This window comes from Hemiscyllium ocellatum, chromosome 16, assembly GCF_020745735.1.
Source record: "Hemiscyllium ocellatum isolate sHemOce1 chromosome 16, sHemOce1.pat.X.cur, whole genome shotgun sequence".
NCBI classification, from domain to species: domain Eukaryota; kingdom Metazoa; phylum Chordata; class Chondrichthyes; order Orectolobiformes; family Hemiscylliidae; genus Hemiscyllium; species Hemiscyllium ocellatum.
In genome coordinates, this window is record NC_083416.1 from 4,714,517 (window position 1) to 4,737,811 (window position 23,295).

General features: G+C 46.3%; 1 protein-coding gene across 4 annotated transcripts in view; it reads right to left on the bottom strand.

The window, feature by feature from the left end:
• The window catches only part of LOC132823131 (fibroblast growth factor receptor-like 1), a 163,533-nt gene that overhangs the window by 34,366 nt on the left and 105,872 nt on the right, over nucleotides 1–23,295 (bottom strand). The gene's annotated exons all lie outside the window — the stretch shown is intronic.

Sequence of the window (23,295 nt, forward strand, 5' to 3'; positions counted from 1 at the left end):
ATGTAGGGGTATGGGTGGGTTGCGCTTCGGCGGGTCGGTGTGGACTTGTTGGGCCGAAGGGCCTGTTTCCACACTGTAAGTAATCTAATCTAATTACTGAGACTCATTTAGTAGTCCAGATTTACATATTGAATTTAAATGCTGGAGCATGACCTTTCCTCCACTGTCAGAGTTCAGTCAGATCGAGCCCCTGCCTCTGAGTCTGACGCTCTGGGTTGAAATCTTGCGTCAGTATTGAATGGCTGCAGAAGGAGTCTTCACAAAGCAGCTCACAGGATTGATAATCTGTTCGCCAACACTTTCCACAGCACTCTCAGCTAGGGAAAAGGTGCATGTCACGTTGTTAAACTCGCACACGATGGCTGTTCACACATTGCACTTTGCAAAGATGTACATGTCGCTCAATGTCCAGGGGTCAGGGGTCAGTGAGTAACACTGGTGCAGAATGGGTAATATGTTAATGGAAAGACATCTGTTAAAAAAGATGAGTTGGGGCTTGAACTAATGTGACAACCATTGATTTCAGTGCAACGTTCCAAGGTCCCTGCAATCTTCTTTATGGAAGTTAAATAAGAAGCCTGGCTCTTTGATTGACTTATTTATCTTAACATTTTATTTGAGTAGCAATGACAGCTTCTGTAATTACATGTTACACATTCACCCCCTCTGTGCTGAACATCAAACACACACACACACACACACACTCCCACATCCACACACACACACTCTCACATTCACACACACACACACACTCACTCTCACATCCACACACACACACTCTCACATTCACACACACACACACACACACTCACTCTCACATTCACACACACACACTCACTCTCACACACACTCCCACATCCACACACACACACTCACTCACACATTCACACACACACACACACACACACACACTCCCACATCCACACACACACACTCTCACATTCACACACACACACACACACACTCACTCTCACATTCACACACACACACTCACTCTCACACACACTCCCACATCCACACACACACACTCACTCACACATTCAAACACACACACACACACACACACACACACACTCCCACATCCACACACACACACTCTCACATTCACACACACACACACACACACTCACTCTCACATTCACACACACACACTCACTCTCACACACACTCCCACATCCACACACACACACTCACTCACACATTCACACACACACACACACACACACACACACACAGACACACTTGCACACATTATCACTCACAGGCATACTCACACACATTTTCAACGCACTAACATTCACACACGCACATATACACACAGATATCCACCCATAAACACACTCTCACACACAGACAGACACATGCATGTCAGCGCCCACACACACACACACACACACACACACACACACACGCGCGGAGAGAGAGAAGTATAAGAAAATAGGAGGGACATTCATATCTCCGAGGGAAACAGCAAATAAATTTATGGAACATTGGAGGCATCACAAGAAAATTTGGAGAGACAGAAACAAAGATTGGGGATTTCATGGGGTGGAGGGTAAGTTTGAGGCATACGGCAATATTAAATTTTCAGATCCCATTCACAACCATGTACCATGTTGCCATCAGCAATCAAATATAAATGGTAATATCCTGAGTCATACTTGGCTGCAAGGGTAACTCCACAATAGAGCCTGGAGAATGTAAATTTACCTGTCTCTTAAACCCTCTATGTTACAACAGCATTCTCTCAGACCCTGAGTGTAATGAACTGCATGTAACATGTAGGTTAGATCTCCGCTGTGACCCTTGTCCAACCCAGAATCCACACAGTGCAGAAAGAGGCTATACAGCCCAGCAGGTCTGGTCTGCACAAACCCTTCAAAGAGCATCCCACCCAATCCCCATAACACTGCATTTCCCATGGCTGACCCACCTATCCTGCACCTCCCTACACACTACATGACAATCCACCTAGCCTCAGTATCTTTGGATTGTGGGATGAAACCAGAGTACCCATAGGACAGCCACATAGACACGGAGAGAATGTGCAAACACCACACAGACAGTCACCTGAGGGTGGAATTGAACCAGGGTCTTTGGTGCTGTGAGGCAGCAGTGTTAACCACTGAGCCACCATGCCAGCCAACCCCATATAGAACATTACAGCACAGTATAGGCCTTTGATGTTGTGCTGGTCTTTTATCCTACTCTAAGATCAGACTAACCTACATCCCCTTCATTGTACTATCATCCATGTGCCTATCCAAGAGTCGCTTAAATGTCCCTGAGGTATCTGACTCTGTTACCACTGCTGGCAGTGCATTCCACTCACCCACCACTCCCTGTGTAAAGGACCTGCCTCTGACATTTCCCCTAAACCTTCCTCCCTTCACCTTAAATTGATGCCCCCTCATGATATCAATTTCTGCCCTGGGAAAAAGTCTCTGACTATCCACTCTCTCTGTGCCTCTCAACATCTTGTACACCTCTATCAAGTCACCTCTCATCCTTCTTCGCTCCAATGAGAAAAGTCCTGGCTCCCTCAACCTTTCCCCACTTATCCTCGAAGACTCTGCTGTTACTAGGATCTCATCTGTCCTTCACTAACCCTCGCCGATGGTGACCATTTCATCCTGCAGTCTCCTCCTCGCCTCCCCCCCCTATAAATGGGAGCTGCAAGAGATGATGGTGAAGTGTTCAGACCAGAGTAGTCGTTCTGTTGCCCGCCCACCCACGCTCAGGTTTTGTCAGTTTGAGAGAATCACGGCAAGGAGAGAACTGTTTGGGAACCGAACCACGCAGGGAGTGAGAGAGAGACCAAAGCAACTCCCTCACAGGCTGCGGCCTGGCATCTGGAATCCTGGAGCAGGTGGCCCTATGGAAAGGGGGTGGGGGGGGGGGGTTAGTGAGAGCCGGACGCTGGTGCCAGCTGACAGTCATACAGGCTTACGTCAAACGGGCCGGTATTGGAGCTCCAGAAGATGAAGGGGGCCTCCGCGATATTTATGGACAGCAGGTGCTGTGTGACACAAGTGCTCAGACCAGCGAGCGAAGTTGTGCTTTTTCAGAGCGAAATCATGAACGCTCTCTCATGACCAGCGGGCCGATGTCAAACCCCTGAACTGTAAGAATGCACACCAGTGAAATAAGCGAGACTTCCCATTAACCCTTCCTCTGCCGGCACAGTAACACTGTTGCCTCACAGCACCAGGGACCCGGGTTCGATTCCAGCCTCAGGCGACTGCCTGTGTGGAGTTTGCACATTCTCCCCGTGTCTGCATGGGTTTCCTCTGGGTGCACCAAAGATGTGCAGATTAGGTGAATTGGCCACGCTAAATTGCCCATAGTGTTCAGGGATGTGGGGTTAGGTGCATTAGTTAGGGGTAAATATAGAGTAATGGGGAATGGGTCTGGGTGGGTTACTCTTTGGAAGGTTGGTGTGGATTTGTTGGGCTACAGGGCCTGTTTCCACATTGTAGGGATTCTACAATGATACTGCCAAATTGTACATGCAGCTTTCATTGCTGTATCTCTCTCTCTCTCTCTCGAAGATCTTGATATCCTGAAGAGGTAGTGCTCTCTCTGAACGTTCCCTTTTACAAGCATTGAAAAGGGGAGGTTAATGGACCAATGGTATTATCAATGGATTGTTAATCCAGAGACCCAGGTAATGTTCTGGGGAGCGGGGTTCGAATCTCTGCCACTCGAATTTGAATTGAAGGGAAAAATTCTGGAATTAAGAGTCTCATGTTGACCATGAAGGAGGAAATTACTGCTGGAATCTGTACTAAAAACAACAAATGCTGCCGGTCATGGAGAGAGCACAAGCTAACATTTCAACTCCTCATCAGAGCTGATGACAATGAGTCAGTTGTCAGGAAAAACCCATCTAATGCTCTTTAGGGACGGAAATTTGCCATCCTTACCTTGTCTAGCCTACATGTGACTCCAGATCCACTGCAATATGGTTGACTCCGAACTGCTGTCTGTGTAATTAGGGATGGGTAATAAATGTTGGCCTATCCATTAAAACACTCATCCCATGACTGAATTAAAAACAGAAATAAGTTGCTTGTTTTTGTATCCTGTTTCTCTAGTAAAAAAACCAAAAGCCTCTTGTCTATATGAACCGCTCTTCCTAACTTGCCCGATTGACCTCAAAGATTTTGGGTACAGATTCAGGGTCGACTCTTTGAGTCTGGTAGTGTTTCAGGTACTGCCTGATGAAGAAACCAAATCACACAATCCCTGGAACGTGGAACTAGGCCATTCAGCTCATCAAGTCCACACTGACCCTCCAAACAGCATCCCACCCTATCCCTGTAACCCTGCATTTGCCATTGCTAACCTACCTAGCCTGCACATGCCTAGACACTATGGGGCAATTTAGCATGGCCAATTCACCCTAACGTCTTTAGACTGTGGAAGGAAACCTGCGCAGATACAAGTGTCACACAGACAGTCTCCTGAGAGTAGAATTGAACCTGGATCCCTGGTGCTGTGAGGCAGCAGTGCGAACCACTGAACCACCGTGCCACCAATTGGGCAGCTCTGAGGACACCAGCGGGTCTTGGTATGAAGGGGGCAACGTCCTCCAGGCAGGAGAAGCATTGACCTTGGGGTTTGAGGACCAGCAGTTCACCCCTATTCCCTGTTTTTTGTCTATGAGCCAATTTTATCTTCATGGAGATACTTCAGTTTAATTAACACTTATGTCACAATGTACTTTATTAAGTGCCTTTTGCAACTGCGCATACATCACATCAATGGAATTATTCTCATCAAAGGATTGAATTGATTCATTGATTATAACGTCTATAACACTGTTTGTATCTCTTCAGTTCAGGGATTGTCTCTGCACACCTCTGCAGAAGTTTGAAAAGACAGTGCAGATACGTGCACACACACACACACACACACACACACATCAAAAATTGTGTTTGAAAACGGTGTAGTCTTCAACACAGGCAAACAGCTGATATTATCCCAATATCTAAGATGACAGATTAAATAAGTCCAGGGAATGATAGACAAATTAGATTTCCTACAGTTTGGGCGGCACGGTGGCACAGTGGTTAGCACTGCTGCCTCACAGCGCCAGGGACCTGGGTTCAATTCCCGCCTCAGGCGACTGACTGTGTGGAGTTTGCACGTTCTCCCCGTGTCTGCGTGGGTTTCCTCCGGGTGCTCCGGTTTCCTCCCACAGTCCAAAGATGTGCGGGTCAGGTGAATTGGCCACGCTAAATTGCCCGTAGTGTTAGGTAAGGGGTATATGTAGGGGTATGGGTGGGTTGCGCTTCGGCGGGTCGGTGTGGACTTGTTGGGCCAAAGGGCCTGTTTCCACACTGTAAATAATCTAATCTAAAATGGAAACAGGCCCTTCAGCCCAAAAAGTCCACACTGACCTTCTGAAGAGTTCAATCCCAGACCCATTCCCCTACCCTATATTTACCCCTGACTAACACTACGGGCAATTCACATCTTTGGATTGTGGGAGGAAACCCACACAGACGTAGGGAGAATGTGCAAACTCCATGCAGACAGCTGCCTAAGGTGGGAACTGAACCTGGGTCCCTGGTGCTGTGAGGCAACAATGCTTAGTACTGTGCCGCCAGTAGCAGCATATAAGCAGCAGGAAAATATTTATGGAGTTGAAAAACATCAAGAAATTGAAAACTTAGCAGTGGTCAGTATTCAACTCAGATGCATAGGTCTTCAGAATCTTTTGATAAAACAACAGAAGATGCTGACAAAGATAATCTAGTGGATTGGATTTTCAAAAGGCTTCCCATAACAGCTTCATAAAATGCATGATGGTTAAAATTAAGCATGCAGAGCCTGAGGAAAAGTAGAGAAATGGACCCGTAGTTGGCTACAAAACTGAAAATGAAGAATCAGGGATGAGGGACAGCTCCTTAAGTTGATAAACAATGGGAAGTGGGGCTCCACAGGATTCTGTGACCATTGGTGTTTCCAATTTAGGTTAATAATTTGATCTCAGGAATTGAGAGTAGAATTGTAAATTTGCAGAAGATACCACAAATAGAGTGTTGTTGATACAAGTGAATATTGTGAGAAAACACAAGAAGATATTAATAAACATGCAGAACGGTATCACTTTAGAAATTATGTCAACATGGATCGGTATGAGGAAAAATTGAGACATACTTTAGTAAGTAGATTAGGGAAGTTACTTACTGCTTAGGTGGGGGGGACGGAGGGACATTGGTACAGGTGTAGATGTCAGCAAAAGCAGAGATGCAGTTTAATAAGACCAATAAGTACGACAAATCAAGGGCAGTGTTGCGCTCCGGCGGGTCGGTGTGGACTTGTTGGGCCGAAGGGCCTGTTTCCACACTGTAACTAATCTCATTTCTTGGGCAGTAGATTGAAAGACAGATATGTCACGTTCAACTTTGTCAGGCCATATCTAAACTATGTGGACTGTTTGGACTTGTGGTTTATAAAAGCAAATCATGGCGAGGCTGCAAAAAAAAATTAGTTTTATTCTTCTACGGGAAATGGGCATCACTGGAAAAGCCAATATTTGTTGCCCATCCTTATTTGACCTTATCTGATGGTTTGCTGGATCATTTCAGAGAGCAGTAAATAACATTGCTGTGGCTCTGTGATTAATTTAGTTTGGGATTATGTTCAACATGATCTGGATAGACCGAAGGGTCTGTTTCCGTGCTCTATGGCTCTATGACAGATTCCTTTCCCTAATGGACATTAGTGAACTGGATGGGTTTTTTTTATCATAATTGATGATAATTTTGTTTGCAATGCTAGCTTTCAAATCGAAATGTTTCTTCATTAATTGAACAGAAGCTGCCTTGGTGGGATTGACTCTTTGTTGCCAGACTATTACACTGGGAGGCACAGTTTAATTCCTTTATCACAATAACAACATCTCCCCAGATCACGTACCAGAACCAAGAGCTTACACCTATCAGTATACTCAGAGCAGGGTGTGACACCTTCCTCTGGAACTGTTGATAGGTCGTGTGTCCATCAACATAGTGCGTCCATCCATAGAGGATTTAAAGACCTGGGCCATTAACATAAGATAGTGACCAGAAACCCAGGGTGGAATTCCAGAGAAACCCAAAGACTTTGAAATGTGCTACCACATGGAGTAGTTCAGGCAAATTGCATTGATACATTAAAGGGGAGGCCAGATAAGCAAATGAGGGAAGTAGGAATAGAAGGGTGATTGTATCAATGCAATAGGCTGCATTACAACAGTGACTATACTTCAATAGTAATTCATTACCCATAAAGTGCATGAAAGGCTCAGTTTAAATTGCAGTCTTTCTTTTCCGTTCAATAAAACAGTGAATACTGATTGTATTGCTATAATGCAGTGATCATATCTCTATAATGATGATGGTATCTCTGTAATGGGTTGATTTTATCTTTGAAATACCATGATTTATATCACCATAATGTGGTGACTCCCATTGAATATTGAAAAAGGTGCCTCTTCCACCAATTACACTCCCCGCTTGCAATAAACTGCTGCCCTTCACCCCGTAACGCATTCGGTTTCCTGCACAACGCAACCATGATCTACTCCACTTGCTGTAAACCCCATGTCTGGTACACCCTGCCCAATAACACCCTGGATGTGACACCCCAGCCCAGGGTACAACCCCATTATCTACAGTTAATGGCAGGACCCCGAACAGCATTGATGTACAGAGGGATCTTGGGGTTCAAGTCCGTAGCTCCCTGAAATGGCCGTGCAAGTGGCTAGGGTGGTAAAGACGATGTATGGCATGCTTGCCGTTATTGTTTGGGGAGTTCAGTACAAGAGTCAGGATGTCATGTTGCAGCTTTATAAGAATTTGGTAAGGCCACACTAGGGCACTGTATTCAATTCTGGTCGCCACATTACAGGAAGGATGTGGAGGCTTTGAAGCGGGTGCAGAAGAGGTTTACCAGGATTAGAGGGTATGAGCTAAAAGGAGAGGCTAGAAAACATCGGGTGGTTTTCTCTGGAATGGCAGAGGTTGAAGGGAGACTTGATAGAAGTCTATAAAATGATGAGATGCATAGATAGGGTTGATGGTCAGAATCTCTTTCCCAGAGTAGAAATGTCTAAGACTAGGGGGCATGTATTTAAAGGTGGGGGGAGGGGGGGATTTCAAAGGAGATGTGAGGGGTAAGTTTTTTACACTGAGAGTGATAGGAGTGTGGACCGTGCTGCCAGGGGTGGTGGTAGAGGCAGATACAATAGGGGCGTTTAAGGGACTTTTAGATAAACACATGAATATGCAAGGAATGGAGGGATATGGACCAAGGGCAGGCAGAAGGGATTAGTGTAATTTGGAGTCATGTTTAGCACAAAATCATGGGCCGAAGGATTTGTTCCTGTGCTGTGTGGTTCTATGTATTATACACCCTATCTATATGAATCCCACCTGCTATATTACCCACTTGTTAGATACTCCTATTATACACCTCACCAGTTACCGATCTGTGTGCCCATTAGACAACTGCCAGTGCCCTGCCCATGGACATTGGTTAGCTTAGTTGGCTAGATGCTGAGTGATGCCAATAGCCTGGGTTCAATTCCTGTACTGGCTGAGGCTACTCTTCTGCTCAACTTCTCCCTTACCCGAGGTTAAACCACTACCAGTTCTCTCTGTCTCTTTAGTCAGACAGCGGTTCTGTAGTAGTATACTGACTTTACCCTGTTTTTGAGAGTGACCGATCCGATATCACCTGCTTCACACCTGGAACTGGACAAGAAGTAGAGAGTGAGCTCTGTGAAATGAAAGGGTTCCTTTGGTACCTGGAGAAGCCCATTCATCCTTCATTCTCCATCACCCTCAGTTTATGACAAAACCTATCCACAGAAATGGCCTAGAAGTTATTTCCAACTTGACCACCATGGGGCCACATGGAGGAAGGGACCAGCTGCTGGACCTGCCCATGCATTGATCAGTTGGGCACAGGCTGTGAGACCCATTGCTGGTAGAACCCCCATTGTCTTCAACGGGATAGAACTGAGCTGGGTGAAACCATAGATGGATGAGCTGCTTTGGTAAGTTAAGGAACGATCGTTATTAAACTGGAAGGGGTTCGGAAAAGATTTACCAGGATGTTGCTGGGAATGGAACGTTGAAATACAAGGAAAGGATGCATAGGCTGAAACTTTCCTCATTGGAATGTGGGAGGCTGAGGGATGACCTTGCAGAGGTTTATAAAATCACGAGGGGCCTTGGATACATTGAATGGCAAGAGCGAGGGAGTTCTCAACTAGGGGGCATGGTTTTAAGGTGAGGGGAGTAAGATTTAAAAAGGACATGAGGGGCAACTTTTATACAGACAGTGGATTGTGTGTGAAATGAACTTCCCGAGGAAGTGGAGGATGCAGGTACAACATTTAAAAGACTTTTGCGTAAATAAATAAACAGGAAAGGTTTGGAGGGGCCTGGGCCAGGAGCAGGCAGGTGGGACTAGTTTAGTTTGGGAACGTGGTCAGCGTGGATTGGCTGGACCGAAGGGTTTGTTTCTGTGCTGTATGACTCTATGATTCTACATAGAACATAGAAGATTACAGCATAGGAACAGGCACTTCGGCCCATCATGACTGTGCCAACCATGATGCCATTCTAAACTAATCCCACATGGTTCAGCCATATTTGGAGCATTGTGTGGACCTCTGGACACAAGACTACAGGATGGATGGGGAGAGGATGCAAAAGACAAGGGGATTCCCTGGATTGGAGCGCATTAGCTATAAGGAGAGTTTGGACAGACTTGGATTGTTTTTGAGAGAGCTTTGGAGGTTGAGGGAATGACCCGAGAGAGGTTTATAAAATAGCGAGGCATGGATAGGGTGGAGAGTTGGAGTCTTTTCTCAGCATTGAAAAGTCAATTACTAGGGGCGTAATGAGATGGGGAAAATTTAGAGGAGATGTGTGATGACTGTTCTTTTACACAGAGGATGGTAGGTGCCTGGGACGTGTTGTTGGGGAAGGTGTTGGAAGCAGATATGGTAACAGTGGTAAAGACACATTGAGACAGACATATGAACAGGCAGGGAATAGCGGGATGTCGATCTTTCAAGCACATGATATCTACCATCTAGAAGACCAAAGGCAGTAGATACATGGGTACACCACCACTGGCCAGTTCCCCTCAAGCCACTCACCGCCCTGACTTGGAACCGCATCACTGTTCCTTCAGTGTCACTGGGTCAAAACCCTGCAACTACCTTTCTAATAGCCTGCACCAAATGGAGTTTGGTACTTCCAGGGGGGTCAGCTCACCCCCATCTTCTCAAGGACAACTAAGGATGGTCAATAGATGCTGGTCCAGCCACTGAGACCCACATCCTGTGAATGGTTTTGGAAAAAAGACCTGGAAATCCCAGGGCAATGTTGCAGCCATTGGCACCACTGTCACGTACTGTGTGAGGCTTCAACTATTGCAAGTCGTGTTGGACTACCGTATTGAGTAATTCCACCACCCTCTGCAGCACTGAACGTACAGGGTGGTCTCAGTATTAACACGCAACCTACACTCCTCTCTGTGAAGCTCAAACACAACCCTCCGCTAGTGTTACAGTATCAGTGATTTTTCGGTGGAATGCCTTCACAAAGACCAGTCTGTGAGAATAGAGAAGGGTTTATTTGGCAGTTTCCATGCTTGAAAAAAAACCCTCATTCAGAAATGCCGAATGGCTCCTTCTTTAATTGCTGTGTTTTCTCTTGAACAAAATGAACATTTTGCTGAAAGGTTAAACAAATAGCTGGCACTTTCTGTAGCTTGTCAATTCCTGTACTTCATGTAATGAGAGGAAAATGGAAGCATTAACCGAAGACAGATGGGAACAATTTGACCCGACAATCTCGCTTTTCATGTGTTAAGCTAGGGAAGCTTGGAAAAGTCCATTTCTCCCTCCAGCTCCTTGCCTTGTTTAATTTCAATTTTAATCACATTCTCCAGCTTAATAAGGCAAAGATTACTGTGTAGAACTGTCACCAGCCTAAACTGGCACAGGGGTGGCACTGTGGTTAGCACTGCTACCTCACTGCGCCAGGGACCTGGGTTCGATTCTCAGCCTTGGGTAACAGTCTGTGTGGAGTTTGCACATTCTCCCTGTGTCTATGTAGGTTTCTTCCCACAGTCCAAAGATGTGTATAGGGTGGATTGGCCATGCTAAATTGCCCATAGTGTCCAGTGATGGGTTGGGTGGGTGGGATGGCCATGGGAAACGCAGGATTATGGGGATAGGGTGGTGGGCTGCGATGCTCTTTGGAGGGTTGGTGTGGACTTGTTGGGCCACACAGTAGAGTTTCTGTGATCTCTACATCAGCATCACTAGTGGACAGGGCGTGCTTGTTTAGTGATCATCTGTCCATTTTTCTAGTGCCCCTGCTTCTGTTGACAAGGACGTGTGTGTGAGAGAGAGAGAGATAGAGAGTGTGACTGTGAAGGGTCTCAGGTGCAGGAAGGCTCAGTTGAACTCAGGACCTATCCTGCTCTCTGCTCGAGCAAGGCTGGAGGTGCTGATTGGTTTGTGGCAGCCTGCTGTCCGCAAATTTGGCTTCCACGCCTTTTGACCTGACCACGGCGACCACATTTTGAAAGGCGCGTCATTGGCTGGAAAGTGCTGTCAGGCACCCAACATTTGTGTGACAGGTGCTACACAAATGCAAGACTGTCTGTCTTTTACTTGCTGTATTGGAATGGATTGGCGTCATGTTAAACAGTGAGGTACCCATTGGAGTTCACACCATTGCTCTGTTCAACATGGTCAGAATACAGGGTTTATTCTCTTTCGTTTTCATGCTCAGGGAGGTGGGCATCGCTGGCTAAGGCAGTATTTATTGTCTAGAGGGCACTTCAGAGTCACCTGCATTGCCATGGATCTGAAGTCACATTAGGTGAGAATAATAGATTCCTTCCCTAAAGGCGATTAGTGAACCAGATGGTTCCTCTCCCCACCCAGCAACAGTTTCATGATTAAACTTTAACGGAATTCAAATTCCACCACATCCCACAGCAGGATTTGATCTCGGGTCCCCCGGAACATTATCTGAGTCTCTGGATTAACAGTCCAGGGATAATACCTCGAAGACCATCATCTCCCTGCAAAGGAGCTAATGTCCTGATGGCATGTTGTTAAAGGGAAGGGTTTGCTAATGCCAACTGGCCTCTTTCCATAGTGTGGGGATACATACGAGCGGAGGATTGACAAGATGGGTCACATTTCTCTTGATTTAAAAAGAATGACTAAATAGAGGCCTTTAAAACTGGATCGAGAGAATATTTCCAAGAGACCAACAATATGTAACAGTCATCAATGAATCCAAGAGTGGTGAGAACGTGTAACTGACTGCCACAGGGAGTAGTTGAATGAACAGCAGAACACTAATCCAAGCACATGGAAGAGGAGAAAGGCTTCGGTGTCAGATTTAGCTGCGAGAAGATGGAGGAAGCTCAAGCTGAGCGTAATGGCAGTGGGGAATTTGCCACCTACAGTCTGGTTTGGAGCAAGAGGATGCCATTCTCTCGCTGACTGGAGTCTTAGAACATGGAGGCCTTTCTCTGTATTGAGTGCGATGTTCAGTTTTACTTGGCGCCAGCCTTTGTCACGTGTGACTCTTGGTTGGCTCTCTTGTCAACAGCAGACCGTGCAATGGATCTCCTGGGGGCTGATGGCTAATGGCTTGCTGTACCATGTTGGATGGCGAAGGTTACAGATGCCAGGCTCGTGCACATTGCTCCTAAAGAGTATCTAGGGCACGTGACTTTGGAGGAAACATCTTTGTTGGGATGAACAGCTTGCTGACTGAGTCGGTACTGATGGAGTAACTGGCCTGGCCCAACCTGCTGTTACCCATCTTTACAGTCAAGGGCAAACTGGGTCAGCACCTGGAGGAACATTGATGGAATAAGTCGGAGTGTTCTGTGGATAATAAGGAGAAAGTGAGGACTGCAGATGCTGGAGATCAGAGTCAAAATGTGTGGTGCTGGAAAAACACAGCCGGTCAGGCAGCATCCGAGGAGCAGGAGAGTCAACGTTTTGGGCATAAGCCCTTCATCAGGAATTAAACCTTCCTGATGAAGAGCTTATGCTCGAAACCTCGACTCTCCTGCTCCTCGGATGTTGCCTGAACGGCTGTGCTTTTCCAGCACCACACATTTTGACCATGTGGATAATACATGGAGCTGTTGGGCTAAGTGATCCGTTTTTGTCCTGCAAACTCTTCTTTGCACAGTCCCAGTTTTAGTGCTGTCCATCCAAGTTAACCGGACTGACCAGTGAATGTCCCCGTGGAGTGAAGATGATCTACTCCATACCAGATAACCAGCAATACCAAGTGCAAACCTTTCTCTCGCTGCTTTGGGCACTTCCAATAGGGCTATGAGCATTCAGATTATTGAAAATAAAGGTTTCCTACAATCGGTAACTCTCAACGTGACGGGAGAGGTTTTATCTATGCACCATCTTGTATATACATTGGCTGTCTAGGCACGCAGAAGATTCAAGGTTTACGTGCCCTATTGCTGAGACGTGGTGAACTCTCCTGTCCGATATTACCTTTCTGTTGTAGAAAAATACTTAACCCAGTGACACACGTGAACAAATATGGAATACTCAGTGGCTCAGCGGTTAACACTGCTACTTCACTGTGCCAGCAACCCTCAAGAACTAGAGGGTATAGTTTTAGGGTGAGATGGGAAAGATTTAATAGGAATCTCAGGGGCAACTTTTTCCACACAGAGGCTGGTGTGTGTATGGAATGAGCTGTCAGAGGAAGTGGTGGAGGCTGGTACAATTACAGCATTTAAAAGGCATCCGGATGGGTATATGAATAGGAAGGGTTTGGAGGGATATGGGCCAAGTGCTGGCAAATGGGACTAGATTGGGTTAGGATAGATGGTTGGCATGGACGGGTTGTACAGCTCTATAACTCTATGAAGTGATGCAATGTCATCTGACCTTGTCTTCTCTTTCATTTTCATAGCAACATGGTGGCTGGGCGATTAGCACGACTGCGCCAGGGACCTGGGTTCGATTCCAGCCTCGGGCAATTGTCTGTGTGGAGTTTGCATATTCTTCCCATGTCTCCCACAATCCAAAGCTTTGCAGGTCAGGACGGACTGGCCATGCTAAGTTTTCCATAGTGTTAGGTGCATTAGTCAGGGATAAATACATGGTAGGGGAATGGGTCTGGATGGGTTACTCTTTGGAGGGTCAATATGGACTTGTTGGGCCGAAGGGCCTATTTCCATACTGTAGGGAATCTAATCTAATCAATGAAGCTACAGTAAGGTGCCCCGGCAATAACGTTAAGGTTTCCCTTACCTCTGTAAATAGCTTCAAATGTACACAACAAGATTGAGAAGATTACACTATCAAGCAGACAGGAGTAGAAACCTAGTCTAAACTCAGAGAGCAGTACGTTAGAAAAATATGAGAGAAAGAAGTCTTCGAGAGGAAGAGCTTGATGAAACAGAGAAGGCCTGGTCATGAGAATCACTCTCGCCTTTGGATTAATGTGAGACACATGCTGGGGAGTTACTGGATTTCCTTCAGTCCTCTAAGATCTCTGCCTATTTACCGCTTCAGTACAAGTGCAGCAGGAGAATAAATTCCAAAGACAAGTTTCTGCCTTTGTTGTTTGTGGTTTGAAAGACAGCCACATGTCTGCTCCGACACATCAAGCACATTCCTCCTTCACACCCCAGCTTAGCCTTTCCCATTTCCATCCCCTTTCTCTTCAACTGTGACCCACAGCCACTCCCCCTTTTCCAAATGTGAACAAATTACACAAATCCTCCCAGCAAAGAAAACCAAAATAGAGCAGCCTTTCAACTCCAGGCTGTCCATTTTGCCTCCTGCTGCTTCCCTTCACTCCCCTCTCTCTCTCTCTCTCTCCCCTCTCATTAGTACTCCCACTGCCCTGCTGTCGTGACCCCAGCTCCTTCAGTGTGCCCTTTGATAAATTTGATCTTGTACTAACAAGAGCCTGGACACATTTCTGAGTCCCTTTTTAATTGGTGCAGGGGCCCCAACTCTTGTTTTCCGAAAATGCACACATCCCTCCTTCGGCTTGCTTGCTCGCTCCCTCACCTCCTGGCTCAGCCTCGGCAGACTTTCTTCCGATTCCGCTCACGCAAAAAGAAAACATGCAACAAACGTAAAAGTTTGCGATAGCTCTCGGATGAGGTATTGCTTCACAATCATGGATGGTGAAGGGTTGCCACTAATGAACGTTCAGTCGGCTTGGCACAGAAATTCAATATGGAGGGAAGCGTTTGAGACATTTTTGCTTTGTGTGACCTGTCCTCCTCCCCCCCCACCCCTCAACAACCATCACTGCGGCTAACACACGCAAAGAAATGGACAGGCCAGGAGCAATTTTGATGACATTTCCATTATTGGCTAGCGAATCCTAGAGAATAGCTTCAAACAGCAATTAAAGCAGACTGTCCCAGTGCATAACAGCCTGGTGTGGCTTCTGCTCTGCCCAGGAAGGTAAGAAACGACTGAAGATGGTATGCACAGCCAAGACCATCGCGGAAGCCAACCTTCCATCCATTGTCTCCACCTACACATCTCACTGCCCCGGACATCTGCCAACATCATCAAAGACCCTTAGCACCCTGGTAATGATCTCCTCCAACCTCTCCCACCAGGCAGAAGATCCAAAAGTCTGAACACATGTGCCAGTAGTTTCAGGAACAGCTTCTTCCCTGCTGTTATTAAACTTATGAATGGACTCGCTTGCCTCAAATAATGCTTAAAAAAAATCACACCACACCAGGTTATAGTCCAACACATTTGTTTGGAAGCACTAACTCTTGGAGCGTTGCTCCTTCATCAGGTAGTGGAATAGCTCTCTGAAAGCTAGTGCTTTCAAATAAACGTGTTGGACTATAACCTGGTGTGGTTGTGATTTTTAAGTTTGTTCACCCCAGTCCAACACCGGCTCTTCCACATCAAATAATGCTGACCTTGCTAACGTTGATCTCTCTTGCAATGCTACCTATATGCCTCTGTGTAAATCTTTTGTTCTGTACATCCTTGCTTACTATGAACTGCCTGCACTGCTCGGAAAACAAAACTTCTCACTGTACTTTGGTACACATGACAATAAATCAATCGATCAATCAAACACCAATTCTCTCATTTCTTACACTATCTCATGGGTCATAAAATAGTGTGCTGGTTTAAGCAACTTGCTTGTGTTATAAGGAGAGACTGAAAAAGCTGGGAGTTTTATTTCCCTGGAGTGTGGGAGAGTGAGGGATGACCTTATAGAGGCTTATAAAATCATAAAGGGTATAGATAAGGTGAACAGCCAAGGTCTTTTCCCCAGGGTGGGAGAGTCCAAAACTAGAGAGATAGATTTAGGATGAGAGAGGGAAGATTTAAAAGGGACCTGAGGGTAACTTATTTCACACAGAGGGTGGTGCATGTATAGAATGAGATGCCAGAGGAAGTGGTAGAGGCTGGTACAAATGGAACATTTGAAAGGCATCTGGATGGGTTTATGAATAGGAAGGATTCAGAGGGATATGGAACAAAATTTTTTTAAAAATTAAAATTAATTTGTGGGATGAGGGTGTCACTGGCTGGGTCCAGTATTTATTTCTGGATTAGTGGTGCTGGAAGAGCACAGCAGTTCAGGCAGCATCCAAAGTGCAGCGAAATCTCTGGATTAGTGGTGCTGCACTTTGGATGCTGCCTGAACTGCTGTGCTCTTCCAGCACCACGAATCCAGAATCTGGTTTCCAGCATCTGCAGTCATTGTTTTTACCCAGTATTTATTGCCTGTCCCTAGTTGCCCCTTGAGAAGGTAGGGTTGAGCTGCCTTCTTGAACCGCTGCAGTCCACAATGCAAGCAAATGGGACTAGTTCAGTTCAGGAAATCTGGTCGGCATGGATGAGTTGGACCGAAGGGTCTTCTTCTGTGCTGTATGACTCTAAGTCTGACAGACATAGCCCTGAAGTTTGCACAATTAGGGCACCCACAGAACGTATAACAATTTACAGCCTTTGTCTTACAAAAGGACTTCTACGGCCTAAGACACTAAGCAAAACTGACACTTTAAACTACTTGGGTGGGGGGGAAGAGGGGAGACCTGAGCATTAATTGGACAACAATGTGCCATTCCCAAAATGTCTCCTTTCCCTCTGCATGATCCGCCCTATTTCCTCACTCCCGCCTCCGCCTGGTAAATCAGCAAATCTCTGCAAGCTCACGAGGGGTTAAAATAAAACATGGGGCAAGGCACAAGGTCCTTGATTAGTGGCACACAGCAGCTCTGTGCAACCCGCTGCACCCACAACAAGGCAGACTGTACAAGACCCACAGACTTCACTTCCAGAAGTCAACTTCCCAATCAGCGCTGAACCCTAGTCTGTAATTATGTTCAGTTTAATAAGCCACATTGCAATCTACAGCTTTAAATGAAGACCAACGATTTACACTGCTGGAATGTACGTCGTGTGTTTCCTAAAATTACATGTCACCCCAATTTGAGTGGCGTGGAAAACTTCTGCAGTCTTCCCCCGTTGTTCTGAATCAATAAACCCCTTGTTTGCAATGCTGTCTGATCTCTGTGTAGACATTATTGCTTTGCCATATGCTCAACTCATCTCGAACAGTGACTCCGGGCTCGGTATTATTTTCTGCTCAACATACTCACTGCATTTTACACTCTCCTCACAATCCCCTCGGAGTTAAAGCACCCTCAGCGTTCTGTTACCCTCTACCTCACATACTCACCATCCTCACTAGAATCAATGCTGGACGCCCAACGCAACTCTCCTGAACCTCAGACAAACTCAGGCGTTTGCAACAGAAAGACTTGCATTGCTATAGCACCTTTAGGCTGTCAGGAAGCACTTTCCATCCAAGGACGTGCTTGCTGTGCTGGGTGAAGTGCAGCAACCAATTTGTACTCAACAAGCTCTCCCAAACAATAATGTGACAATGAAAAAATAATTTGTTTTGTGAAGTTGATTAAATGGTGAACAGAGACCTGAATGGCACAAGGTTCTACTGGTTATTGAGCAGACAATCCATACAGTGTGGAAACAGGCCCTTCGGCCCAGCAAGTCCACCCCAACCCTCCGAAGAGTAACCCACCCAGACCCATTCCCCTACTTCTTTACATTTACTCCTGACTACTACACCTAGCCTACGCATCCCTGAACACTACGGGTAATTTAGCATGGTCAATTCACCTAACCTTTGGATGGTGGGAGGAAACCGCTGCACCCGGAGGAAACCCACACAGACGCAGGGAGAATGTACAAACTCCACACAGACAGTTGCCCGAGGGTGGAATCAAACCTGGGACCCTGACGCTGTGAGGCTGCAATAGTAACCACTGAGCCACCGTGCCAGGCGGACTGTCAATTGTAGGCCTGTATTGGTTTCACCTTCCCCTGAGTGACCCACTGCCACATTCCTGTACATATCTGCAAACAGTTTTATATTGTTCATAGACTCTTCTGAGCAAGTACATCTCTCGCTGACGCAGACTTGTCTACCTTTTCACAAGTTGCTTGCACAGGACTATGGATGTCACTGGTACATGGCCAACTCATGATCAAACTTGTTGTCATTACACCACAAGCAACACCCCGGATAACTTTGCTAACCTTTGAAACAGTGCGATTGGATTATTCTACTCTCCTTTTGAAACAATGCAGGTCGGAGGGTAAATATTGTGTGTAACAGATGGTAATTCTGACGTCCCTCATTCCCACACCAGGGTGCGGGGGGTGGGGGGCGAGGGGGAGCTGGTGTCATCCCAGATTTTTGTCCTCCAGTCACTGGAATGTGACATTTCTCTTGGGTTGTGAGCTTCACTCACTGGGCTGTCCCTAGTTGCCCCTTGAGAACGAGGAGGTGAGCTGTGTTCTTGAACTGCTGTAGTCTACCTGCTGTAACCTCAATACTCTTAGGGAGGGAATTCCAGGAGTTTGACCCAATGACAGTGAAGGAACGGCGATATATTTCCAAGTCAGGATGGGGGAGTGGCTTGGAGGGGAACTTGCAGGAACTGGTGTTCCCATGTACCTGCTGCCCTTGTCCTCCGAGATGGAAGTGACTGTGAGTTGGAAGGTGTCATATAAATGTTGGTGGATTCCTGCAGTGCACCTTGTAGATGGTACACACTGCTGCTACTGAGCATCAGTGGTGGAGGGAGTAGACGCGTGTGGATGTGCCAATCAAGCAGGGTTGCTTTGTCCTGGATGCTGTCAAGTTTCTTGGGGTTGTGGAGCTGCCCCCATCCAGGGCAAGTGGGGAGTATTCCATCACACTCCTGACTTGTGCCTTCACCTGACAATGGAACAGCGTTCCGAAAGCTTGTGATTTCAAATAAACCTATTGGACTATAACCTGATGCGGTGTCACTTTGGACTAAGTAACTGGAAGTTGCCCCTTGTAATTTAAGTCCTGAAGCCCCAGCATCACTCTGATAAACCTTCTCTGGACCCTGAGGTAGACCTTGAGAGGTGTGGTTCCCAGGCCCTCTGCAGTGCCCCAGATGGAGTCAAGACCAATGTGGGATGCTTAGCTCGAGCTCTTTGAATAGCAAACCTCCCCATCACCAAACGTGGGATAAAGGCCAGCAGCGAGTCTACATTTTCAATCGGTATTTGTGTCTGTTTGCCAGGTTTCACCACAAGTTTCATCATGCCCTGTACGGAACTTGAAAATCCAACTCAGACCTCTCACTTTCTCATGTGTTAATTTCCTTTTCATAACAGCAGGAAGAATACTTCTTTGTTCAGACTCTGCTGCCAATAGGTTGCCGCTTTATTTTAAGAAAGAACGCTCACCACAAAGACACACAGGACCAAACATGGTTTGCCCCAGTGGTTCAGACACTAACTATTACAGTCAGTGAGGAACTTAGCATTAAATCCCAGATTCAGCACCCAGTCAGTGCCCAAATTAATACTCTGCTGAATTCCATTGGGCAGGAACTTAAAACGAAGGCTGTAGTTCCTCATGCAGGGTCTTGTGGCGCAGTGGTAGCATCTTTACCTCATGGCCAGGAGGTCTGGGTTCAAGCCCCATCTACCCTTGAGTTGTATCACATCATAAACATACACAGAAGTTGCTGGAAAAGCTCAGCAGGTCTGGCAACATCAATGGAGAAAAATCAGAGTTAGCATTTCAAATCCGGTCACTCTCCCTCATCTCATGTCTGAATGGGTTGTTTATAATTTAGTCAACTGAAATAACTCCACAGGGGACATATTTAGAGTCATCCAGCATGGAAACAGACCCTTCGGCCCAACCAGTCCATGCCGACCTTAATCCCAATCTAAACTCGTCCCACTTGCCTGCTCCTGGCCCATATCCCTCCAAACATTTCTTATTAAAAATGAATCAAAATAAAAATCTTATACGAGTGAAATGTAGTAACTGTAAGAAATCTAGAGGCAAATCTAGAAATAAGCTTGACTCCCAAGAGCAGCTGCAAGGCCAATACTATTCTTCTAGGAGAAAGTGAGGACTGCAGATGCTGGAGATCAGAGCTGAAAATGTGTTGCTGGAAAAGCACAGCAGGTCAGGCAGCATCCAAGGAGCAGGAGAATCGACGTTTCGGCATGAGCCCTTCTTCGGGAATACTACCCTTCGTTCACCATTTTAGAATCTTAATCTTATTTGGTGAAATGAGTCCACAGTATCCCATCACCAAGTCCCCTTTACTTATACACACAGCTCCCTCAGAGCCAGCTCTCTGAGTAAACAGAGCCTCTGACACTCCTGTTGCTATCTGTCAGCCAGGGCTCCCTGATTGGACCAGATTACCAGCCCCAGTCAGGGAACTCGCACTCTGTCAGGTCCACCTGGCTGACCTTGTTACAATCACTATCTTTGACTGCCAATCTAGAGTTCATTGGTACACTACTAGCTTTACCCAAAATATTGGGCTCAGATCTAGTTAGGGCTTTTGTACCTATCTCTGAGTCAGGAAACCTGGGCTCAAACCCCAGCTCCACCATAACGTGCAAGAGCAGATTGATTAAAAATACCTCAAATTGTTTCCTCACATTTGGATATTCTGCCTCAGTGCTAGCCCTTAAAGAAAACAGATGGTCCATACAATCCCTGCAGTGTGGAAGCAGGCCATTTGGCCTATCAAGTCCCACACCAACCCACTGAAGAGCATACTACACAGACACAGCCACCCTCTAACCCTGCATTTCCCATGGCCAATCCACCCTAACCTGCATACCTTTGGCTGTGGGGAGGAAACCAGAGCACCTGGAGGGAGCCCACACAGACACAGGAAGAACATGCAATCTCCACATAGACCGTCATCCAAGGAACCCAGGTTCCTAGTGCTGTGAGGTACTGGTGCTAACCACTGAACCACTGAGCTATGCTCTTGTGTTGGCAGTCTATGTGGACTGCACTCCCCCTCACCTTCCCCCTCCTCACAGTTGAACCATTACTCATGGAGATGGGTCACGTGAGTGATGTACAATGAGCTTGGACACTGAATGGTGGCATCTCAATGCAAGTTAGTGTCTTTGTTATTGAGTGAGCTTATAGGGGTTAAAATAACATGGGGTTTGGAGCAGGCCATTCAGCGCTGAAGTCTGCTTCACTGTTCGATTGTCGCTGATGACTTTGCTCCATCTTTTGATCTTTATTCCACAACCTTGATCCCATTGCTTAACAGCAAATCTGTCCAACTTTTGAATTTTCAATGAAAGTAGTCTCTTTGGGGGTGAGAGTTCTAGACGTTGCTTTTTCTGTTGTCTGAGGAAGAACTCATTGATATTATCCCGTGTGTAGCTGAGTTGTAACTTTAAGAGCCTCCCTCCCTCCTTGTTCAGACTCCACCACCCCAGGAAACTGTTTCTTCCTACCTACTCTATCAACTCCTTTAATTATCTTAAATAGCTCAATTAAATCACCCATTAATCGTTCCAGTCAATGGAATACAAGTGTGATTTATGCTCATAATTTAACTGTTTGAGCCCCAGTCTTTCTGGGTAAATCTGCACTGCCCTCCCTCCAGGGAGAGAGCAGACAGGAGCTCAGAGCTTTGATCACGTGCTTTCTCTCTCTACTCTTTACATTCCACTGACAACAATGACATTTATGAACTGCCCCTAAGTAAAGCACAGAACAAGCTGCCCATAAGTCTCCCAAAGACAGCTGTACAAAGGACCCACTGTAGTTACACAGTGACCTGAATCCATTTCCAGCATAAGTAGATGACTTAGCAAAACTCTGTGTGTATGTAAGTGTGTGAGTGTGTGTGAGTGTGTGCGTGTGCGTGTGAGAGAGAGAGGGAGAGGGAGAGAGAGAGAGAGAGAGACAATGTGTGTGCTGATTCCTTCATGCACTAACATGTTTATTTTCCTAAAGCCCCCATCGGAGAGGGTTTGTGGAATCGGGTTTGCGGTGCGATTAACAAGGTACAGAAAATCAGTCCATTCATTGTACATGATCCAGGGGGTGTGTCAACTCATTCATAGGAAACAAGCAGGCGAAGCAGATGTCAGGATTACTGCAGAGCAGTCTCTGGAGGGCCTGGAGTAATGGGGGGACAGTGAAGAAATGAATATCATTGGGTCAGCACAGATTGAAGAGCTTCCTCATGACTCTGTACGGAAAGGCAGACAGCAATTAGTCATCCAGCACGGAAACAGACCCTTCGGTCCAACCAGTCCATGCTGACCATAATCCCAAACTACACTAATCCCACTTGCCTGCTCCTGGCCCCTATCCCTCCAAAACTTTCCTGTCCATGTACTTATCCAAATGTCTTTTAAATGTTGTAATTGTACTCACACCCACCACTTCCTCAGGAAGTTAATTCCACACACGAACCACTCTCTGTGAAAAAAAATGCCTTTTATGCCTTTTTCAAATCTTTCTCCTCTCATCTTAAAAATATGTCCCCTAGCCTTGTAATCCCCCACTGTAGGGAAACGATACCTGCCTTTCACCTTATCTGTGCCCTTCATTATTTTATAAACATCTGTAAGGTCACCCCTCAACCTCCTGCGCTCCGGTGAAAAAAGTCCCAATCTATCCAACCACTCTTTTATAACTCAAACCCTCCATTCCCGGCAACACCTTGATAAATCTTCTCTGAACCCTCTCCAGCTTAATAATACCCTTCCTATAACAGGGTGACCCAAGAGATCTCACCAATGTCCTGTACAACCTTAACATGATATCTCAACTTAAAAGTGTGTGCAATGAAGGCAAGCATGCTAAATGGGTGACACTGCTGCCAGGTCCAGGTTCCCAGGTTCAATTCCAGCCTCGG